Consider the following 13,132-nt stretch of genomic DNA (forward strand, 5'->3'; position numbering starts at 1 on the left):
CTATGCTGTAATCTAGAGTAGCAAGATTATATTTTAGGCATGGAGGAGGGGAGGAATAAATTACAAGTTTCTCATTGTATGTAACTAGTCACTCCTAAGTATTCCACTAGAGTGGAATCTCATTTTAAGAGATTTTGAAAGTTTATACACCAGGAAAGATGATATATTCAGTGCTGTCCAGTCACATCATCTCCCAGCAACCCTAATAGGGTTTTTGAGATATGCCACACATCATAACCCCTGTGGATTTTGATGGCCAAGCAGGGACCTGAACCCAAGTCTTTGGAGTCCTTATCCATCATTCTATCCATTATACCACACTGATTCCAAAAGAGAGACAAGGAGAGACTTCTACTTAGATGATGGAGTTTAAATTAAAGGACATCACATGACCTTAAGCAGGAAAGTGCTCGGGGAGGGGGGGTCACTGCAAAGTGCAGAGTACAGTATTGAATGATGCAAATGAACAGAGACCAAGTGTTCTTTGATGGGTCTGAATGTGTGTGAGATGCCTTCTGAGAAGGAGTTTGCTATCCCAGTGTGAACTAAAAAGGCTCGTCTGAACCCAAGTGACTCCTGATCTCCTTGAGGTGTCAATCCTCTGGGGCTTCCAAGAGGATTTCACAGGCTCCAAGTAAAGTTAAAGATCTCTTACCTCAAAGTCCTCCCTCTAGATGCCCCATTCGGTGACTAAGGGTGCTTTGGAAAACAGAAATGCTATGTTGCTTTTCCCATGCCCATCTCTCCTGCCTGTAGCCAACTTAGGAGCCTCATGGCGCAGTGGTTAAACTCCTGTACTGCAGCCAAAACTGTGCTCACGACCTGGGGTTCAAATCCCAGGGAGCCGGCTCAAGGTTGACTCAGCCTTCTATACTTCCGAGGTCGGTAAAATGAGCATCAAGCTCACGGGGGGAGGGGGGCAATGTGTAGCCTGCATAATTAACTTGTAAAGCGTGCAGAGAGTGCTTGAAGCGCTATGGGGCGGTATATAAGCAGCACGCTTTGCTTTTTTGCTTTGGTATCTGCTCTCAAGCTGACTTCCAGCCTGAACGGATCGTACTCTTTCGTACAAAATTGCCCACTTCTCATGCATTTGTAAGGACTCTCTGGCATGCTGCTGTGCCAGAGAACAAAAGATGAAGGGCAGCAAACAGCAACCACACTCCTGACCATGGCTCCAATCATTATGCAGGAAATGAGCCACACTGCATGTTGATTAGCATCCGCTTTGGCTGATTTTTTTTTTTTAATTTTTTTGCAGGCCAGTCCCCCAGGAAGCAGCTGCTCTGGGTTACATTTCAAACAAATTTCTAGACAAAATAATTCATAATGCAGAATACTGCAAATACTTTTACACAGGTTTGACCATATGTTCAGGGCATACAATTACAAATCAGGTGTGTACAAACACCATGAAATCCAATCACCTCTGGTAGTTTGCCAAAGCAATCTGCTGCTATAGTGAAGCCATGAATAGCTAGAGTCATCGGTTCTTTAAAAAAAAACCCTGCAGGAAATCAACCCTACGGCAAAGTAAGTAGTTCCAGGTCCTCAGGGTTATGTTAATTTTTTAATCTAAATCCATGGCAGTTTGTACCAGTTATATTTATTTAAGGGAGATATGGAATGCATGGGGAGTTTGCAAAAGTAGTTACTCCTTTTGGGGGTGGGGGTGGGCAACAGCTGAAGAAAAGGATGAAAATCTTGCCAGGTCAGCCAAGAGAGTAGTAAGATGCATTGCATTTACTCTGGGCTATGATGTGACTGTACAGCATTCTCTGGTTCCCTAAGACTACACATATATTTTAATGGTGTACTGCAAACACAAACTTCACAAAAATGCTTCTTATCTACACATACATAGCAAAACAGCAGTAGCAGCAATATAACACACCCCAAAACTAGATGCTACAGTTCTTGTCCCCAACACCCGAGCAGGACTTGCATGAAGGAACAAAGAAGAATGCTAATGTCTCCTTGAAGCCAGATAAGAACAAAGTCTCAGATATATTTATCAAGCAAGGTAGGAGATCCAAACATAAACGAATCGGCTCCAAGTGTACAGACTCTAAAATCCTAAAATCAAATGCAAATACACAAAATTGATATATTTGCATTTTTATTTAGGGCTTTGGGGAATACATGTATTCACCCTTTACATGCCCTTCCTGCACAAATATACTGTATTGGAATTCTCCTGCCTAAACTCAAGTGGAAAGGGCTTTCTCTTCCTCCATGGGAACAGCAGCTCCTGCCTCTCCAGTCCTCTAATTCTTTCACAGCTCACAGCCCCTTACTAAGGTTTCCCCCACTCACTCTGCTGAACCAGATAGTCAACTAAGGGTTACAGCTGCAGAGCCAAATTGGACCGGCTGTGTGAATACATCCACAATGTCATCAAGTTGCTTACATGGTTTCCGATAAAGTGAGGTTACACAAAGTTCTGTTATTAAACCAAGGTGCTGCTGGAGTTGGTGGAAAACCACATGTGGGAAAAGCTGGAAATGGACAATCTCGTGAATCCTTTTGTCTCTCTCGAAATCTCTCACTCTACATATATGAAAATTCTCAGAGGCAAAAATTCAGCGCAGCCTGAAGCAGGCCACCATACTTCTTCTGCTGAAAAAGGGAGCAGTTGTTTGACATGTATGCCTGCCAATATCCTATTGAGCATAAATATAAAACAGAGCAATTTTTCCTATATTTAGGGTTGGCCCAATATTGTTATATCACCAAATTCACAGAGATTTGAAGTTGGCCACCCCTAAGCAGACCCTTCGGCATCACTTTTGGTAACCTGACTCTTATATAAAGGAATACAAATGGAAGTCTAGATCTAATTTTCTAAACAGCTACACATGCCCATTATTATGTTAAGCTACAGTGGAAACAGAACAATACAGCCCTGCCTTACAGTTTCACTGGCCCAAATTCCTCCCTGCCGAATGCATTTTCACTGAAACCTATTGATCCCCTTTAGGAATCAATTTACTCCAGTCCAAAACACTTTTCAAAAGTCATCGTTCATGTTTCACATGGATCTGGCTATACAGCTTAGAGGATTTTAGAATATGGACAGAGCTTGATAGAGGGAGCCAGACCCACAACGATATCATGGGAAGCCATTGTCTTGGGCCTTCCATGTGGAGAACCACAGCTTAGAAAAGTTACTTTTTTGTGAAGATACTGGAGTGCTAGTTGAAATGGCTTACTTTATTGTGTTGTAGATTAAAGCTTTAATCTGTTTGTGCAAAATTTGGATGAGGAAAACTTTTAACACATTAGGTTTGATACTATGACTGTTACTAACATTCCTGTTATAATCCATGGGATTGGCAAAGGGAAGAGCATGGTTGGGTTCCCCAAAAGTTCTGCTTACAGAGTTTAAGTTGTTTTATTCAATTTGGCACATTCCACATGCATACAAATCTCAGAATCATGTTGGTAGCTAGGCATGATGAGATTTGTAGTCCTGCACATTTGGAAAGCGGCAGGTTGGGAAAGGTTGTCTTAAAGCACTGGACAGAGAATCTGTGCAATTCCATTTTGCCATTAATCTGGCGTTTCTTTTCCTTTTCCTCTCCCACCCACGCCCAGCCCCAACATGTGCCCTCTTCACTCTCCTTTTAGACAGAAAGGTATAAAACTGGGAAAACTTCAGGCAAAAAGGTTTCAAAATGTTCATGTAAAAAAAAACTAGGTGAAAGTAACTAGAATGTGTTATTTGTTCCACCTAAATCCATGATGTTGCTTCTTGTGCTGCTTCTGAAATGTAACTCCATCTCACTCTGGTTGCACAAAATTTTAACTAACTATAGTTAACTAACTAACTTCATTAATTTAAATGGTTATTTTCCATCTCTGCTTTTTTATTATTACAACTGATCAGTAAACCAGGTAGGAGGGTGTGTATGTGTGTGTGGATTCTTGGAGCTGTACCCCCCCCAAAAGAAACTTTCCCAAACTGTGGAGGACCCACATCAGTGCTCTTGAACAAGACACACTAACCAGGGCAAAGACTTACTGGCCCTGGGCAGAGTGGAAGCAGCTCTCAAGCCTCTAAAGAGCTTTAGAAAGAGCCCGGCATGAGCATTAAGGGGCTAAGACCCAAGTCCTTAAGCTCATCAATGTCATCTTTTCCAGAGATGTAGAGGATTGGCACCCATGAGGCAGAATACTCCAAGTCACTGGTTCTCAATGGAAGGAATGCAATATTTATGGAAGTACCGCTTTTTTGAAGTTAAAGACTGCAAATGCTCAACTAGATTGTAAAAACTGCTCCCCCCCCCATGTGCATAAATTATATTGGACACTGAAAAAGAAGTTGTTCCTAAAGCATTGACTTAAGGTGAAGCTATGAATGACCACCCTCCAAAAGCCCTGCTCAGCTCTTGCAAACTTAAGACCATCAATTCCTCTATGGAATCTATTTGGTTTTTTTCTTTTCCTGCTGCCTTTGATTTGTAAACCAGCTACTAGATGACAGTATTCTGAATGAAAACATCCACACAATAGGTATTAACTCTGGACTCCTTTGAGACATCCCTCCAATAATATTGGAGGCAATTCTCATATGTATGGAGAAATGATTATGTAGGTCTTCAAAGGAACTACCCAGGCAACTTTCTAAACATGAGAGCTACCGTATTCTCGAAAGCTTTCACAGCCGGGATCCGATGGTTGTTGTAGGTATTTTGTGCTCTTTGGCCGCGTTCTGGAGGTTTTTCTTCCTAACGTTTCGCCAGTCTCTACGGCCGGCATCTTCAGAGGACAGAAGTCAGAACTTTGTCAGACAGACAGAAGGTGACCTAGGCCAGTGGTTCTTAACCTTTGTTACTCGGATGCTTTTGAACTGCAACTCCCAGAAACCCCAGTCAGGACAGCTGGTGGTGAAGGCTTCTGGGAGTTGCAGTCCAAAACTCCTGAGTAACCCAAGGTTAAGAACCAGTGACCTAGGCCATTAATTTGAAATGAGGACTTGCTGGGTAGCCTTGATTGGAACAGTCCCTTTCCCTATCTAAGCATGAAGAACTATGCATTACTTCTCTGAGTTCCAAGATCCATGTCAAATACCATTATCTGCCATGAACACTGAGAATGTAATAAAGGGGCTATACATGAAGGGAACATAAATAAATTAAGTCATAACTGGAAAGAACCTATCTGACACTTACAATGAAGATATACTCTGCTTAAGAAAATTCAGCAATTTTCTCATCATATAGAAGGCACAACAAAAGCAAAGGAGCACTTTTTCCTGTTGAGATAGGCCACTACTGCATGCTGGTAGGTGAATGCAGATTGGATCATTTGCATACCATCACTTCTGACTAGTTTTCAAGTATGACTACTGACAGTTTATCCTCTTTTTTTGTACCTGAAAACCAGTTTTTGCTAAAATCTCTTGTATCTAGAAATGACATACATACACAGATAATTATACTGTTCATTATTTCAACACTGTTCATTATTTCAGTCATCATTTCAATAACTGTTTGAAAAAAAACCCAGTTTGCTCTCTTGGATCTGATTGTGTATGACTTGACATCATCAATTATCTAGGATTTTTTTTTTAAAAAAAGCTTCGTGCAGAATTTCCTGGCTCCTTTGCCAGTGCTGCAGCAAAAACATGAATGATGTAATCGAGAGCAACCAAAAAACACTAGCAGTCCTTGAAGCACAGGTCTGGAACTCTTTTTTAATGAATTGTTACAGAAACTGCTGCTTCAGCTTGTTTGCAGATGGTACAGGTTAACATTTTAAAAGGAAAGACAAATCACTGCTGTCCAGCCTTAGACAAATGGATGAGAATTTCACACATCTTCCTAATTCATGCCTTTCAGCCCCAATGCTTCCTAGCATCAAATATATCACCAATAAAACATTTGCAAATATTTCTCTGAGGGGAAAAACAATGAAAATTTTATGACTACATGAAATAACAATAGTGGTGTTCTTTGTTCTTAATGATCTTTGAATGTTAATGTGATCATCTAGAGAAAATAACATGATTTCAAGAGATCTACATTCAACAGCCAGGAAATGACACTTCCACCTGTGACTTGTTGCTCAACTACAACTCCCACAATTCCTGACCTGACCACTGGCTATGATTGGCAAGGACTGGTAGATATTAGAGTCCAGCAACATCTTGGAAAGCCAGGGATTCTTCAGTTCTGCCTCAGCAAGTATTTCACTTCAGATCGCAGATGGGTGATATAATTTCCAATAGGGATGGGATATCTGAGTTTTTAGGATTCCCAGTCCCAAAATTCACCTAAAAATGTGCAGACAGAATTCTGGAAGCCCCAAAACATGGAGGTTTCAAAGCGGCCCTCACTACCTCCACAGTCTTCCTGGGGTGTTTATGCTTCAAAGAGCAAGAAAAACTCCCAGTATACTGTCAGAATCCCAAAGTCCTCTATGACTTGAAAAAGTTAACAGGAGGGCTCACCCCAATGCCCATTGAACTGCAGAGATGTTGTCTCCAACAGAATTACCCCCCCCCCCCGTTCTGTAAATTCCACACTGGAACTCCCACATTGCCCCAGAACAGTCTTCCTGCTACTCAAAGCCAAAACAGCCTGGGAAAAGCATGGGCTCCCACTTCCAACATTTTCTTGGGGTTTTTTGGTCAGGTTCTGGGGATGGGTGTTCTAAAAATCCAAAAGCCCCATTATTTTTATTTATTTATTTATTTATTTATTTATTTATTTATTTATTTATTTATTTATTTATTTATTTATTTATTTATTTATTTAAATGATTTATATGCAGCCTTTTTCTCTATAGGGGACCCACAATGGCTCACAACAGGTAAAATAAGACATTTTGAAACACTATATAAATATCACATTTTAAAACCAATTAAACATACATTAAGATTAAAACAATCAAGTATATAAAAAATTAAAACATTTAAAACCTATAAGTTAAAAACCAGCATTTTTACTGAGATCTTACAGCTTGGACTCGAGGAAAGGCGCCAACCTAGCTTCTCAGGGCAGTGCCTTCCAAAGCCTAGGGGCAGCCACTGAGAAGGCCCTCTCTCTCTCTCTCTCTCTCTCTTGTGTCCTCACCAAGCAAGGTGGGAAAGATGGTGGAATTGAGAGAAGGGCCTCCCCAGGGAGACCTTAAAAGCCAATAAGGTTCATACGGGGTGATACCATCCTTCAAACAGCTTGGACCCAAGCTGTTCTTCATGTCCAGGTGTTCTTCCACAAAAGCAACTTTTAAAAACCAAAACAAAAATGTCACTGGACAAGATCCCTTTCAGAGGAAACCTTCCCAAATGAAGAAAAGAAAGAGGCTCATTTGAGATCCTTGATGCCAATACGTACAGGTTATTTTGCAAACGAAAGTGAAGGGGAGCAAGGTAAAAGTGAATTCCAGAGGAGGTGTTCAGGAGTAATGAACACAGCCCAGGGTTCTTTCATGCCACAGACGTCCCACTCTAAATACTCTCCTATATATATATATGGGGCATTGTTTGGGCCTCAAATGCTAGTGGGCAGGCACAAAAAATTCTGGATTTCTTAAGGGATAGGGCTAGTAAGCAAACAGAAATCATCAAACAGAGAGGAGAAATCATTTGCTTGTTTAAGTGGCACTGAACTGAGTGGGTATTCTGCGTAAACATGTAAGATTGGCCAGTACATTCCATAAATACGGCCATGTATACCGTTTTACATGCTGAACCGTAAACTCAGATGGAGAACAAGTGGTGCTTCAGTCGTGGCTGAACTGCCACTCTTTCCACTGGCTATGCAGGCTAGGCCTGATAGAAGCTGTAATCTAGCAATACAGTACTCCTCCCTGTAAGTTATTCACCAGAAAATAGTTTAGGTTTTGGGAACAGATATAGCTTATGGCCACGTGACCATGGAAACTCTCTTCGGACGAACGCCGACTCTATGGCTTGGAGACGGGGATGAGCACCACCCCCTAGAGTCGGACACGACTGGACTAAATGTCAGTGGGAACCTTTACCTTTACCTATAGCTTAGAGAATTGGAGTTGGTCAAATGGAGCACATGCACAAGGGGACTAGACAGCAAGAACTGGAAAGAGCCTCTGCCAAAGATCCTGGAGAGCCAGAACCAGTCAGTCTGGACAGTAGTAAGTGAAAAGCCTGGGATACCCTAGCTAGCATATGTTCATTTGCTTTGTGAACCTCGTAAACATAAAGGCATTGATAAGGGGAAAGTAGCCCCAATGAGGGAGGAGGAACTCAAAAGAAAGACCAGAATGGGATTTGGAAGCCTAGACACATTCTTCATGTCTCTGTTCAAGGGGGTGCAGATGTTTTTTCAGCCTGTCACCGAAGGAAAGGTCTAGTCAGCTGCATGACAACAATGGACATGACCACCCTCTGTCTGTCTGTTTTTCTGCACAAACACACAGACGCACCACTCATTCACGCACAGATACCATTCATATGCCTGCAAGGCAGCTGTCTTAGACTGAATCAAGCCACTGATCCACCTAGTCCAGTGTTCTCAACACCCAGTGACAGGACACTCCAGAATTACAAAAAGGAACTTCTCCTGCCCCAGCTGGAGGTTGCTGGGAACCGAAACTGGGTCTTTCCGCACACAAAGCATATGCAGAAGCTATGGCTTCTCTCCTGTGACACACCTCTATACACATCCATAAAAAGAGAGACAGAGGAATTCCCATACTGATTCCAATACTGATTTTCTAACAGGTAAGGGATATGTGGTTGCTGCTTCATAGCACTTGGAGCACCTGAAAGCAGGGGCTCCTGGGCAAAATGGATCCATACTCGTGACACTTTTCCCAAAGGAGAGGGACACAAGGAGATGAGTTTTTTGATAACTGCCACTTCAATGTGCTCTAGGCAACCTGGAACAGTGGCCCTGAAGGGCGCCATCTCTGCACATTCTGCAACTTAGCAGGAAAAGGAGTGCACATGTGGAGCCTCATAGTGAGGGAGCATCAAGAAGCCTTCATTGCAGAGGCATCTGCATGCTCAGTGGGGAGGCCCCATGGGTCAAATAAGGTCTGCAGAACAAGGGTTCCGGACCTTACCTGGCTGGGGGAAGAGGCCAGGCAGAAGCTGTTTTTTAAATGGTACAACGGTTAATATTTAGGGTTTCATATAGAAGATAAGGACATCATGCATAATGCACGTACACACTCAAACGTGTGTACACACATTTGTACACGCACACCAAGGGTCACTTCATGTATTATGTAAACCTTGAATTGCCACTTAAGAGAACTGCCCAAATCATAAAACTCTGTGAGTTGCAACCTAGTGACATAAATATCTGCACATCCATTTTTGATGTTTACTGCTACACACACATAAACTATAATGGATACATAAATGCACTATATATTTTTAACAAAGTATCTTTGGGATACAAATAATGAGATGTGGCATTCTAAAAAAAATGGGTGTACTCCAAATAGTCTTTCAAAGCATAACACCCAAACAATCTTCATACTTGGAAGGGCATCAAGTGCCCAGAACAGGTTAGGCCTCGTTCGAAAGCTAAATCAAAATAACAGCTTGTCAGATTCTTTGCTACAGAATACTGTGTTGCAGTTTTTCTTTCTTTTTTCTTTAATATATAATACAAAATGGCTTTACAGCAATGCAAGGAATGAGCGGAGAGCAAAGTAAAGTACATACATTTGTATGTGTCCTGGTAACAAAATGTTCTGCAGCTTTTGTGGCAATATGTAGGCGTGGGCTCTTACAGACTGAATGGCTTAATGAAAAAGAAATGACAGAAGAGAGACATGTGCTGTTTCCTCACATTATCTTGTACATGTATAAAAATCAATGACATGGATGTATGTATTCCTTAATGATACTGGAGGGTGTGGTTTGCAGAGTCCACTATTTCATCCCTATGAAAAATCACAACCTTCTTTCTGCAGCAGTCTCTACCTAGTGGAATGATTCAGGGTATTTAATCCTCTCACCCACCTCTTTACACAGATTTTCAATCAACAAGAATTTGATAATTCAGAAATCTATTCTTTTTAATAGTTCACGAGAAAGCTACGGGCTTCCTCCCCCACCCCGCTTTGTTGGAGGTGTGTTTATTTCTGCACCTCTGACAGGTGATACAGTAATGTTAAGGCTTTTCTTTCGTGCCGTGCCTGAAATGACTGAGCTTATCTGAAACGATCTCTGCACATCAACTAGATTTTTTTTCCTTCTCAGAATGCAGCCATCACAATGGACTTCCACAATGCCATTCCACAGCCAAGACATTATACCCAAAGAAAGCTATAATACTGTACAGCAGGATGGAATGAAATGTCATATGCAAAATATCACCTGCAGATGAAATACTTACTCCCCCTTTGTGAATATGGATGGGTAAAAAAAACATACAGCAAACCTTACCTTTTGTCTGCAACCAAGTGAAACCCAAGGAGTGTGTCACGTTAGAAAGAAAAGGCTGGAGAATCTGTAAAATAACCCCCCACATTGTAATTATTACTCTGGAAAGGTCTTTCTTCCCCCCATATCTATGCACTCCCAAAACAGTTACTTGAAAAAAAATTCCATGCAGAAAATTTTGCAAGATATCCCCAAACATAAGGCAACATAAACATATGTAGGCTGCAATGCCTTACATACAGAGCCCGACTTCACTCAATCTTTGCAAAATCTGCCCCTAATTTACAGCAGAAAAGAATCCTGGAGACTACCAGCATATTGCAGGTATTTAAAAAGGCAGTCACGGCAAGCTTGATGGTAAAACAAAGGGGGGGGATCATTACCAGCTCCTGTGCTGCAATACCACAAAGGCATTTCCTTAAGTAACTGCAGCATAATCATCCTCCCAGAGAATTAATATCCGTGAGCTTGCCGTTGATCTCCAGAGCCAGACAGACACAGTCTGCCCGCCACCCTGCTTGTAGCTTCCGTATGTGTGTCGGGGAAGAGGAAAACTGCAAATTAAATGAAGTCCCCGCAGTGGTGAAAAGGAAAAGAGGCCGAGTGGAAGACAGAGAGGGAGCTCGCTGGCCGCAGAATTTTCCAGAATGATGGCAAGGCAACCAGCTCCGCCATCACTCACTTGCAATAGGATGCTGCTTCCACTTGCCTCCGCTGAAGCAGCCTTCCAAAACGGCTCCTGGTATTGCGCGCCTGACAAGCATTTTAATTGCAACCTCACCACAACAACATCCTCGGTAATCAGGCCTCTAATCCTAGGAATGTCATCCACTCATTTCCTTTTGTGTCCCGGCCAAAGGCACTCACAGATAACTGCACACCCCTGTATGTTTAATGCCCATTTATCAATACCTCTCCTGAAGATGTTTGTCATGTAGCCTGTTATCTTCTTTGTTGTTTTTGGTTGCCACTTATTTTCTTTCATACATACCAAACAATTTCCCCCCCTTTTCTCAACTCACAACAAAATACGAGACTGTTTCCTCAAGCATGAGCATGCTTGAAGGAAAAATATCATACTACAAGTAAAAGCTGTCACACATTTCAACATCTCATAAGTCAATGTTTACTATCACTGCTGAAGATACAAATGGATTAAATTAGCCACAAACCCCACCACTGCGGATTAGAAACATTAACAGAAACCTGCTATGTATGCAGTTTAAAAAAATACACAACTGAGTGACAACTTCAAAGGTTTAGCTACAAAAGCTGTCCTACTGAATCATTCATACAGACCAGAGGACAACAGATTGTGCTTGAATGCCATCTAAATGTTACTGACCCCTTTCTTTATAACTGCTGCCCCATCCTACGCATGTTTACTCATATATCCTCTATTGTAAATTTCATGAGTTCAATAATGACTAACTCCTAACTGTAATTGTTCATAGGACTGCAGCCAGAATCCCATGAATAGCGAGTCTCAAAAATACAGATGAATAATTGTCAGCTTACTGGAAGATGTTTTGTGAACATTATTTTATTTTCTGTTAAGCTAGGATCCTTGACTTTGAAGAAGCAAAGAGAGATGATGGAGACAATTAATGCCCTGCAAGCCTCAAAGAACATATTTGGAAGTAAGAGTCGTCCTTACGGAAAGGGCCTTGATCGTGAGCAAACGGGCATACAATTAAGCTGCACAAATATGTTACAAGTAATGCAAACATTCAGGTGAGATGTTCTGAGAAGACAGAAAAGCAGTAGATCAGCTTCAAAAATTACTTTTTAAAAGAAATTGTTAGTTACAGACCAACATTTCCTTAAAAGTAATTAGTTATGGTAGTTGCTGCTTTTTTTAAAAAGGAAACAATAGATTTTTCTCAAAAATAGCTAAAATAATTTCTTATAGTTATTTTAAAACCATTTGAATATTTTTAAGTCAACAGAGCAGTGCTTGAACCATGTGATGTTCCTCCTCGACCATCCAGTGAGATAATACTTGTGCAGCTATGAAGTAATTAATATTGTTACTTCACAAAAACTGTGAAATGGTTTCCCATTAAATGACAATCATAAGGCAACATAGTTATATCCTAGTTACTGGGGAAAAGACCTACAAGTAACTCATTATTTATCATTAGCGACATCCATTTTCTAAACAGAAGTCATGTTTCTAGTTGTCCCAAACCTTTCCATAACAAGGAATGCAACCTAACTGTCTCCTGAGTCAGAAGCTTGCATATTTCCATGTACCTTAGTACATAACGTTGGGTTACGACAGAGAAATCCATAATAATGCAATACAGGTGAATTGCAAGTTATGTTTCTGAAAGAGAACCAGAACTTGATAGTTCACTGACTCTTCAGCAGCACTCATGTGCATACATTACATCCAGATCCATCCTAACTAGTCTTGAGAGCCAGACTCAGAACTAGCGCTGTGTTACTTCCAAAAAAGAGAAAATCAACAGGTCAAAATTGTAGAGACATGAACGGGATACATCTACATAAAAGGGAAAGAAGAAGGGAAGAGGAAAGATGGGGGGGGGGGGAATGGCATTAACTGGATAGGGCTATGAACCCACTGAAAATTGACCTGACTAGGAAATGTGTTGTGTGGATTTTTGAAATGGTGTCATTTATCTTACTGCTGCAAATGACTGCAGCAATTTTAGCCATAGAAACTGCCAGGGACATGGTGTAAAATCTGCAAAGCAGTCCAGTTTAACCCAATGTTCCTCCCCT

The 13,132-nt window shown here is 41.3% G+C and overlaps 1 protein-coding gene and 1 long non-coding RNA gene across 51 annotated transcripts in view; one reads left to right on the plus strand and one right to left on the minus strand.

Moving 5' to 3' along the window:
* MAP2 (microtubule associated protein 2) overlaps positions 1 to 13,132 on the minus strand; it is a 334,548-nt gene that overhangs the window by 175,503 nt on the left and 145,913 nt on the right. For 16 of the 50 annotated variants that reach the window (XM_078379377.1, XM_078379352.1, XM_078379314.1 and 13 more), the window contains exon 5: positions 10,388 to 10,451. The exons of 16 other annotated variants lie outside the window; for them this stretch is intronic. The gene's annotated coding sequence lies outside the window, so the exon portion shown is untranslated. Of the gene's footprint in view, positions 1 to 10,387; positions 10,452 to 10,767; positions 11,716 to 13,132 lie in introns of those variants that run through there. 18 more of the 50 variants (XM_078379388.1, XM_078379357.1, XM_078379401.1 and 15 more) reach the window with 6 other exon arrangements.
* LOC144584085 (uncharacterized) overlaps positions 1 to 13,132 on the plus strand; it is a 231,038-nt gene that overhangs the window by 6,629 nt on the left and 211,277 nt on the right. The gene's annotated exons all lie outside the window — the stretch shown is intronic.

This window comes from Pogona vitticeps, chromosome 1 (genome assembly GCF_051106095.1).
Source record: "Pogona vitticeps strain Pit_001003342236 chromosome 1, PviZW2.1, whole genome shotgun sequence".
Lineage (NCBI taxonomy): Eukaryota > Metazoa > Chordata > Lepidosauria > Squamata > Agamidae > Pogona > Pogona vitticeps.